We start from the raw sequence: 11,372 nt of genomic DNA, 5'->3' as shown, positions 1-11,372 counted from the left end.
TCTGTTATTGTGATTGTATATCTGTTGTGACCCCCTCTCAGCAATTATATGTTGGTGGGTCGGATCCCAACACCTTAAATACAATTGGTGTCGTGTCTCCTTCCTGCTAAGGTTTAAAGTGTATTTCAGCCACACATGCAGCTGCATTGTGCTCTCAGTGTGTCGGTGTGTGTATGCACTGCGTGTACTTTGTACGTCCGTCACGGCATGTGTATCAAAGTGCGTACACGGTATGGGCCGTTGTATGCTAACTGAGTAAAAGGTACGTAGGTTTAGGATTACATACAGAAGCCGCAGTGGCTTGAATTTAAGTGTAATAAGGTATTGCTTTTAGTCCTGTAAGTAAATCAGCATTTACAGCGCGCACTTATGATAACCTCTACATGGGGGAGTTTGAAAAAATCCATGTGTGGGGTGGCAGCTTGGCGTTGAACCTGGTCCTCTATGGCCAGTACATTGATGATGTTTTTATTATTTGGGATGGGGATCTATCCTCTGCCACCACTTTTACTTACTTTCTTAGTTATAATGGTTATAATTTGACCTTCACTTCCACATTTCACACCTCCCATATTAACTTCCTGGATGTGACCCTTGAGATTATCAACAACACCATCGTTACATCCACATGTAAGGAAACGAATACAAATTCGTATTTACATTTTACAAGTTCCCATGGAAACAAAATATCCCAAAGGGCCAACTCATACATCTGAGACGGAACTTTTTACGATTTGACAACTTTTCTGAACAAGCAAACATACTATTGATGTCTTTTAGGGAGTGTGGGTATCCAGAACATATTTTACAGAAGGCCCTAACTGAGGTTTCAGATATAGATAGGAGTACCCTCCTACAATATCAACCTAAAAAGAAAAAAATTTAAACAAATGAGGATAAAAGTGCCTCGCTTGTATGCAAATACAACAGCTGTGCCTGGCAAATTAAAAACATAGTAACTAGGAATTATAATATTCTAAAACAAGGCTGGATTTTGGGGGACATTCTCCCATCAGTACCACAAATAATGTATAGAATGAACAAGTCTCTAAAATCCAAGCTGGCTCCCAGTTTATTGAAACAGATTAATGTTAACGAAACCGGACAAGGTTCTGAATGGTTAACAAAAAAACCTATGGGCTTTTTCCAGTGTGGCAAAGATAGATGTCAAATGTACTCACATATGTTGAAAAAAACTGTGTCTGTCGAATTACCAAAAATAATGAAAAAAGATACACATCAGATAAAGTCCTATATTAATTGTGACTCATCTTATATTATCTACCTTTTAAAATGCAGCTGCAATCTTTGTTATGTTGGTCGTACGACTAGAAGTCTTCGGGCAAGATTTATGGAACACAAACGCAATATCATTAGAGGATATATGGAACATAGTGTCTCACGTCACTTCCACTCTACACATGAAGGGGACCCCAAACACCTTTCCATCATTGCAATAGGACAGATTGCTTCAACTATTAGGGGTGGGGCTAGGTTTTCTACTCTTTGTAAAAGAGAGATTTATTGAATGCTCCAATTTAAATCCCTCCACACAACAGGTCTGAATGAGACAATGGAATTAAATGTAGTAATTTGAGATTATCATTATTATAAAAAAAAAAATCTGGCACTTTCTCTATTTGAAGTTTATTTAATGTAATCTCTCGTGACTGTCTAGTTAAAAAATACCATGGTGGACACCTTAGTGTATCATGTGTCATCTAATACTGTTTACACTATACTAATGGTTTTATCTATACCTTACAAACGTACACTTATGGAATGTACATTAATATTTAAAATTTATTATATGTACATTTTTGTATACTATATAATGCCTTCCAGCTAATCCACCAGAGTATTTTGTAATGTTGCACTGATTGATATGGTGGCTATAAAATGTAAAACAATATATATACAAGCCTAAATAAGTTGCCTGGTAACCAACAATTCTGTTTGACCATGAGCCTCACCATTGGCTCAACAACTCCCCACAACAACCATGCAACAGAAATATATAACGGTGATCACAAGGCGCCACAGATATGGGTTAATAAGAGATACATATACATCCCTTTAAAAGGACAAATCTTTCCCATGCAATGGAATTCTCCAGTCGTGATTAACAGCACATGTGGCAGAAACAGAATTCTATCATGTGCAGTAAAATCAATTTAATGGTTATACATCAGGAACATGACAAAAAATGGACCATTCATTATACAGTTTAAAATATCGTTTTAAAAAAGGGTCCCCCTTCTAGTCTGTGAAATAGGAGAAAAGGATGCACAATTACCAAAGGGTATTGAGAACTGGTGCAAAAACAGTTCTCAATAATGTTTTTAATAGTCACCAGGTGTCCCCCGGGCAGGCAATCTGGGATCTCGCATTAGGTAATAGGCTCCACTATCCCCAGTTCCAAACAGAGATAGCGGGGTCCCCCTCTTACGGCATCCAATGCGTTTCAACCCTTTAGCCGTGGGTATTTATCAAGGCAGTATATTGTGTCCCTTCCAAGTAGTGATTTAAATCCTAAGTGTCCAATAAGAGGCCTCCCCGGACAGCTGTTCTCATTAGTCCAAATTATTGTAATAAAAGTCACCATGGTAACCGGCACTCCAATTGCACCCATTGGTCCGATGTCCGTGACTACGTTTCCGGTCACACCCACCCCCCTCTGAGTTCTAAGACATTCTGTTGTATAGCTTCCAAACACGCGCCCAGGACGTCCCAATCGTGTCTCCATGACGTCATCCTACTTGGGCGTGTAAGAAGCCCCGGAGTGTATCTTTGCCATAGTGCCGCTGTTAAACTTCCTGTTAGCCGCGGCGCTTCTCTGAAGTGAAAATACCATCGCGTCACTTCCGGGATATCGCGGCTCTTTATACAAGGGGAAATGACAGACTAAGCTACATTCCCTTAGGGCTCCTACAACGATATCTGATTAGAATCAACAGGAACATATCAGTGTTCATGATAATTTACATAAACAGATTACATAAAAAGCTAATACAATAACTGTGTATATAAAGACTAAACCAGTGCAAAAAAACTAAAAAAGACTAAAAAAAGGACCACCACCAATGTCATTATAAAAACCATTTTAGTTCAAAGTCGTTATTGATTCCTTTGGGGTGCAGGGTATTAAAGTCATATATACATTGCATCTCACATTTTGCGAACAAAGTGGCGATATCTTTCTGAGGTTGATTGCATGTTACAAGTTTAATCCCTGCAAACCTCACGATACTTTTAGTTGAACAATTATGATATTTTTTAAAATGATTAGATAGAGCATGCGTATCCAATCCCTTTTTGATGTTTCTACAGTGTTCGCTAATTCTTATCTTTAGGGGTCTGGATGTCTGACCTATATAAAAAAGGTGACAAGTGCTATCTATAAAATACACATTATTCATATTGCAAGTAATAAAATCCTTTAAAATCAGAGTCCTATCATTAATCTGCACTTTCTCTAATTTCTTTGAGACGTCGCTTTTAATCTTCCGACAGCCTGTACATATTCCACATCGGTGGAAACCTTGTGTAGCAATTCTTCCTTCCCTTTTCACATTTGGTAAATAGCTCCTCACTAACTTGTTCCTCAGATTGGGGGACTTTTTATATATAAATGCTGGGTGATCTGGTATAGCATTCCCTATAATTGGATCCTTCTTAAGTATCTTCCAGTTCTTTTTAAATGATCTTTGTAGAGTCCTATATTGGGAATTAAACCCAGTAATGAAGGCCCATTCAAATTTACTATTAGTGGTCTGTCTCTCTGGTTTAACGGTTAATAAATCTTTTCTTTCTGTTGTATTAGTTTCTTCCATGGCTTTATCGATAATCTCCTGTGTGTACCCACTTTTTTTAAAACTATCTTTAAGTTCGTTCGCCTGCTGTTGGTACATTTTATCTTCCGTGCAGTTTCTCTTTATACTTTTCAGTTGGCCACAAGGGATAGAATTCAACCAACTCATATAATGGCAATATAGTGTCAATATATGACCTAGAGTCCGTTGGTTTAGTAAAAGTTTTAGTGCATAACTTGCCTTCCTTTATAAATATTGTAAAAAGTCTACGCTATATTGAGCTATATAAAAAGTAAATTCGATATTAAGAGCATTTGCATTCAAAGAGGAGCAGAACGAATTGAGAACTTCTCTCTCCCCTCTCCAGATAAAGAAGACATAATCTATATAGCGTTTCCAGGACACCAGGTTCGCTCCATATGAGTTATTGGACCAGATGTTATCTGACTCCCACTGACCCATAAAGATATTAGCATAACTAAGAGCGAACCTGGTGCCCATTGCTGTACCGACTTTTTGTATATAAAAATCCCCATTAAAAATAAAGTAATTATTATTAAGAATAAAATTGATACCTTCAATGATAAAATTCTATGCATGTTCTTCCAAAGTGCTATTTCTCAAATAAGTCATAACTGCATGGATACCAGCCCCATTGTCAATAATAGAATATAATGATTTCACATCTGCTGTGATCATGATCATCCCTTCCTCCCACTGGACCGTGGTGAGGAAGTTGAGCAGATCCCTAGTGTCCTTTAAGTGTGACACATTGTTCGTTACAAAGGGGCTGAAGAAAAAAGTCTATGTACTCTGATAAATTTGCAGTTGTGGAATCTATTCCGGAGACAATCGGTCTTCCGGGCGGATGGTTAGCATCTTTGTGTACTTTAGGTAATAGATAAAGTGCAGGTGTGACTGGATTCGGGTTTAAAAGGAATTTGATCTATTTTTCTTCTAGAGAACCAAGATCTTCATATTTCTTAACAAGTTGTTGTAAATTAAGAGAAATTTTACTAGTGTGATCTGATCTTAATTTCCCATAAGTATTTCTATCCCCTACATGTTCTTCCACTTTTTCAGATACCATTCTTTGTTCATAATAACTACCCACCGCCTTTATCGGCTGTTTGATGGTTATTTCCTGATTCCTTTGGAGATCCTTAAGAGCTAATCTTTCTTTAAAAGTTAAATTAGACTTAATTCCTGTAGGTTTCATATTTCTGACATCCTCCTGTACCAGTTCACTAAAAGTCTCAATAAAATTTCCTTTCATATGTGCAGGGGAAAAAAATTGATCGGGGTTTAAAAGGGGTTCTGGCAGGAGCAACAGGATCCAGACCTTCCTCCGGCACTTTAGTGAGGAAGAATTTCTTTATGCACAATTTGCGTATAAACTTATGGATGTTAATAAACGTATCAAATTTATTGATAGAAGTGGCTGGTGCATATTTAAGTCCTTTTTCAAGGACATTCCTTTCATGACAAGTAAGCTGGTGAGAGCTAATGTTGAAAATCTTCACCCCCATAGCCTCATTTTCATTATTATCATCTCTCTCTATTTGTGGCACTGTGGATATTCTATCCCCCATATCCCCATTATTATTCCTATCCTCTTCTATATGTGGAATCGCAAGGGTAGCCGCGGTACCATCATTGTGTTTTTTTGCAACTTTTTTTATGTAATTTTTTTCTTTCTCTTTGTCTTCCGCCCTCTTTTCCCTCTATGTGTCTTTTTCTTCCTTATCTCCACCTGAGGTTCCTCCTCCCACTCCCTAAAAAATGTTGCCTATTTTCCTCACGTTGTAGGATTTCGTATCTATTCCTTGTCTATATAGGGGTATGATAGGGAACTCTGTCAGTGTTTTCCCTCCTATCTGTCTTTTCTCTATATTCCCCATACCTGTACAGATCTCCTTCTCTGTTTCTTTCTCTTTCTCTATTATATCTATAATTAGATATAAAATTTAATCTTCGCTGTGGGATTCTATTTCTATCCCCCTGTCGATGTGTCTGACATTCTCCTAGGTTATAGTTCCATCTGCTATAATCCCCTCTATCCCTTGGAGAGTCTTCCCTACCTTTAAATCTTTTTGTGGTATGATCTCTAAATCCTGGTTACCTCTCAAAGTCTTCTTTAATAATGGTTTCTATATTATCTTCCTCTTCCTCTATCATATCTGACTCTTTTTTGCCATGCATACATTTTCTAATTTCTCTGACGTCCTAAGTGGATGCTGGGACTCCGTAAGTACCATGGGGAATAGCGGCTCCGCAGGAGACTGGGCACAACTAAAGAAAGCTTTAGGACTACCTGGTGTGCACTGGCTCCTCCCACTATGACCCTCCTCCAGACCTCAGTTAGAATCTTGTGCCCGGCTGAGCTGGATGCACACTAGGGGCTCTCCTGAGCTCCTAGAAAGAAAGTATATTTTAGGTTTTTTATTTTACAGTGAGATCTGCTGGCAACAGACTCACTGCAGCGAGGGACTAAGGGGAGAAGAAGCGAACCTACCTAACTGGTGGTAGTTTGGGCTTCTTAGGCTACTGGACACCATTAGCTCCGGAGGGATCGACCGCAGGACCCGACCTTGGTGGTCGTTCCCAGAGCCGCGCCGCCGGCCCCCTTACAGAGCCAGAAGCAAGAAGTGTTCCTGAAAATCGGCAGCAGAAGACTTCAGTCTTCAACAAGGTAGCGCACAGCACTGCAGCTGTGCGCCATTGCTCCTCATGCACACCTCACACTCCGGTCACTGATGGGTGCAGGGCACTGGGGGGGGGGTCGCCCTGAGGGCAATATAAACACCTTGGCTGGCAAATCATCACAATATATAGTCCCAGGGCTATATATGTGATAAATTACCCCTGCCAGAATCCATGAAAAAAGCGGGAGAAAAGTCCGCCGAAAAAGGGGCGGGGCTATCTCCCTCAGCACACTGGCGCCATTTTTTCTTCACAGTGCAGCTGGAAGACAGCTCCCCAGGCTCTCCCCTGTAGTTTTCAGGCTCAAAGGGTTAAAAAGAGAGGGGGGGCACCAAATTTAGGCGCAATTATGTGTATACAAGCAGCTATTGGGGGAAAAATCACTCAGTTATAGTGTTAATCCCTGCATTATATAGCGCTCTGGTGTGTGCTGGCATACTCTCTCTCTGTCTCCCCAAAGGACTTTGTGGGGTCCTGTCCTCAGTCAGAGCATTCCCTGTGTGTGTGCGGTGTGTCGGTACGGCTGTGTCGACATGTTGGATGAGGAAGGTTACGTGGAGGCTGAGCAGAGGCCGATAAATGGGATGTCGTCCCCTGTGGGGCCGACACTAGAGTGGATGGATAGGTGGAAGCTATTAACCGACAATGTCAACTCCTTACATAAAAGGCTGGATGACGTAACAGCTGTGGGACAGCCGGCTTCTCAGCCCGCGCCTGCCCAGGCGTCTCAAAGGCCATCAGGGGCTCAAAAAACGCCCGTCACCTCAGATGGCAGACACAGATGTCGACACGGATCTGACTCCAGTGTCGACGAGGTTGAGACATATACACAATCCACTAGGAACATCCGTTGCATGATCTCGGCAATGAAAAATGTGTTACACATTTCTGACATTAACCCAAGTACCACATAAAAGGGGTTTTATGTTTGGGGAGAAAAAGCAGCCAGTGTTTTGTTCCCCCATCAGATGAGTGAATGAAGTGTGTAAAGAAGCGTGGGTTCCCCCGAGAAGAAACTGGTAATTTCTAAAAAGTTACTGATGGCGTACCCTTTCCCGCCAGAGGATAGGTCACGTTGGGAGATATCCCCTAGGCTGGATAAGGCGCTCACACGTTTGTCAAAAAAGGTGGCACTGCTGTCTTACGATACGGCCACTTTGAAGGAGCCTGCTGATAAAAAGCAGGAGGTTATCCTGAAGTCTGTATATACACACTCAGGTACTATACTGAGACCTGCAATTGCCTCAGCATGAATAGTGCTGCTGCAGCGTGGTCTGATAGCCTGTCAGATAATATTAATACCCTAGACAGGGATAATATTTTGCTAACATAGAGCATTTTAAAGATGTCGTCTTATATATGAAGGATGCACAGAGGGATATTTGCCGGCTGGCATCCAGAATTAATGCAATGTCCATTCTGCCAGGAGGGTATTAAGAGACCCGGCAGTGGACAGGTGGTGCTGACTTTAAAAGGCACATGGAAGGCCTCCTAAGGGTGAGGAATTGTTTGGGGATGGTCTCTGGGACCTCGTATCAACAGCAACAGCTGGGAAGAAAAAAAAAATTTACCTCAGGTTTCCTCATAGCCTAAGAAAGCACCGTATTTTCAGGTACAGTCCTTTCGGCTTCAGAAAAGCAAGCGGGTCAAAGGCGCTTCCTTTCTGCACAGAGACAAGGGAAGAAGGAAAAAGCTGCACCAGACAGCCAGTTCCCAGGATCAAAAATCTTCCCCCACTTCCTCTGAGTCCACCGCATGACGCTGGGGCTCCACAGGTGGAGACAGGTGCGGTGGGGGCGCGTCTCGGGAACTTCAGGGACCAGTGGATCCCTAGGTTCTGCAAGTAGTATCGCAGGGATACAAGCTGGAGTTCGAGGCGACTCCCCCTCGCCGTTACCTCACATCAGCCTTGCCTGCTGCCCTCGGAGAAAGGGAGGTAGTACTGGCGGCAATTCACAAGCTGTACTTCCAGCAGGTGAAATCAAGGTACCCCTCCTTCAACAAGGCCGGGGTTACTATTCCAAAATGTTTGTGGTACCGAAACCAGACGGTTCGGTGAGACCCATTCTAAAATTGAAATCCTTGAACACTTATATACGAAGGTTCAAGTTCAAAATGGAATCGCTCAGGGCGATTATTGCAAGCCTGGAGAATTGCATGGTATCACTTGACATCAAGGATGCTTACCTGCATGTCCCTATTTACCCTCCTCACCAGGATTGTCATTACCAATTCCAGACGTTGCCTTTGGTCTGTCCCCGGCACCGAGGGTATTTACCAAGGTAATGGCCGAAATAATTATCCCGTACTTGGACGATCTCCTTATAAAGGCGAGGTCCAGGGAGCAGTTGTTCGTCGGAGTAGCACTATCTCGGGAAGTGCTACAACAGCACGGCTGGATTCTGAATATTCCAAAGTCGCAGCTGGTTACTACGACGCGTCTACTGTTCCTGGGTATGGTTCTGGACACAGAACAAGAAAAAAGGGTTTCTCCCGGAGGAGAAGTCCAGGGAGTTGTCGTCTCTAGACAGAGACCTCCTAATACAAATACAGGTGTCGGTGCATCAATGCACGCGAGCCCTGGGAAAGATGGTAGCTTCTTACAAAGAAATTCCATACGCCAGGTCCCATGCAAGGATCTTCCAGTGGGATCTGTTGGACAAGTGGTCCGGGTCGCATCTTCAGATGCATCGGCGGATAACCCTGTCTCCAAGGGCCAGGGTGTCGCTGTTGTGGTGGCTGCAGAGTGCTCATCTTCTAGAGGGCCGCAGATTCGGCATACAGGACTGGGTCCTGGTGACCACGGATGCCAGCCTTCGAGGCTGGGGGACAGTCACACAGGGAAGAAACTTCCAAGTACTATGGACAAGTCAGGAGACTTCCCTACACAAAAAATTTCTGGAACTAAGGGCCATTTACAATGCCCTAAGTCAGGCTAGGCCCCTGCTTCAACGCCGGCCGGTGCTGATCCAGTCAGACAACATCACGGCGGTCGCTCATGTAAACCGACAGGGCGGCACAAGAAGCAGGATGGCGATGGCAGAAGCCACAAGGATTCTCCGATGGGCGGAAAATCACGTGATAGCACTGTCAGCAGTGTTCATTCCCGGAGTGGATAACTGGGAAGCAGATTTTCTCAGCAGACACGACCTCCACCCGGGAGAGTGGGGACTTCATCCAGAAGTCTTCCAAATGATTGTTCACCGTTGGGAAAGGCCACAGCTGGACATGATGGCGTCCTGCCTCAACAAAAAGCTAAAAAGATATTGCGTCAGGTCAAGGGACCCTCAGGCGATAGCTGTGGACGCTCTGGTAACACCGTGGGTGTACCAGTCGGTGTATGTGTTCCCTTCTCTGCCTCTCATACCCAGGGTAATGAGAATAATAAGAAGGAGAGGAGTAAGAACTATACTCATTGTTCCGGATTGGCCAAGAAGAGCTTGGTACCCAGAACTCCAAGAAATGATCTCAGAGGACCCATGGCCTCTGCCGCTCAGACAGGACCTGCTGCAGCAGGGGGCCTGTCTGTTCCAAGACGTACCGCGGCTGCGTTTGACGGCATGGCGGTTGAACGCCGGATCCTGAAGGAAAAGGGCATTCCGGAGGAAGTTATTCCTACGCTAATTAAAGCTAGGAAAGAAGTGAACGCAAACCATTATCACCGCATATGGCGGAAATATGTTGCGTGCTGTGAGGCTAGGAAGGCCCCAACGGAGGAATTTCAGCTAGGTCGATTTCTGCACTTCCTACAGTCAGGGGTGACTATGGGCCTAAAATTGGGTTCCATTAAGGTCCAGATTTCGGCTCTATCGAATTTCTTCCAAAATAGAACTGACTTCACTGCCTGAAGTTCAGACTTTTGTTAAGGGAGTGCTGCATAGTCAGCCCCGTTTGTGCCTCCAGTGGCACCGTGGGATCTCAACGTGGTGTTGGATTTCCTGAAGTCGCATTGGGTTGAGCCACTTAAATCCGTGGAGCTAAAATACCTCACGTGGAAAGTGGTCATGCTGTTGGCCTTGGCGTCGGCCAGGCGCGTATCAGAATTAGCGGCTTTATCATGCAAAAGCCCTTATCTAATTTTTTTATATGGATGGGGCGGAATTGAGGACTCGTTCCCAATTCCTTCCTAAGGTGGTATCAGTTTTTCATGTGAACCAACCTATTGTGGTGCCTGCGGCTACTTAGGACTTGGAGGATTCCAAGTTACTGGACGTAGTCAGGGCCCTGAAAAATATATGTTTCCAGGACGGCTGGAGTCAGGAAAACTGACTCGCTATTTATCCTGTATGCACCCAACAAGCTGGGTGCTCCTGCTTCTAAGCAGACTATTGCTCGCTGGATCTGTAGCACGATTCAACTTGCACATTCTGCGGCTGGACTGCCGCATCCTAAATCAGTAAAAGCCCATTCCACGAGGAAAGTGGGCTCTTCTTGGGCGGCTGCCCGAGGGGTCTCGGCTTTACAAATTTGCCGAGCTGTTACTTGGTCGGGTTCAAACACTTTTGCAAGAGTCTACAAGTTTGATACCCTGGCTGAGGAGGACCTAGAGTTTGCTCATTCGGTGCTGCAGAGTCATCCGCACTCTCCCGCCCATTTGGGAGCTTTGGTATAATCCCCATGGTCCTTACGGAGTCCCAGCATCCACTTAGGACGTCAGAGAAAATAAGATTTTACTCACCGGTAAATCTATTTCTCGTAGTCCGTAGTGGATGCTGGGAGCCCATCCCAAGTGCGGATTGTCTGCAATACTTGTATATAGTTATTGCCTAACTAAAGGGTTATTGTTGAGCCATCTGTTGAGAGGCTCAGTTATATTTCATACTGTTAACTGGGTATAGTATCACGAGTTATACGGTG

Source organism: Pseudophryne corroboree, chromosome 5 (assembly GCF_028390025.1).
Source record: "Pseudophryne corroboree isolate aPseCor3 chromosome 5, aPseCor3.hap2, whole genome shotgun sequence".
Classification (NCBI taxonomy): Eukaryota; Metazoa; Chordata; class Amphibia; order Anura; family Myobatrachidae; genus Pseudophryne; species Pseudophryne corroboree.
The sequence above is the reverse complement of the archived record's forward strand: the minus strand, read 5'-3'. Positions refer to the sequence as shown.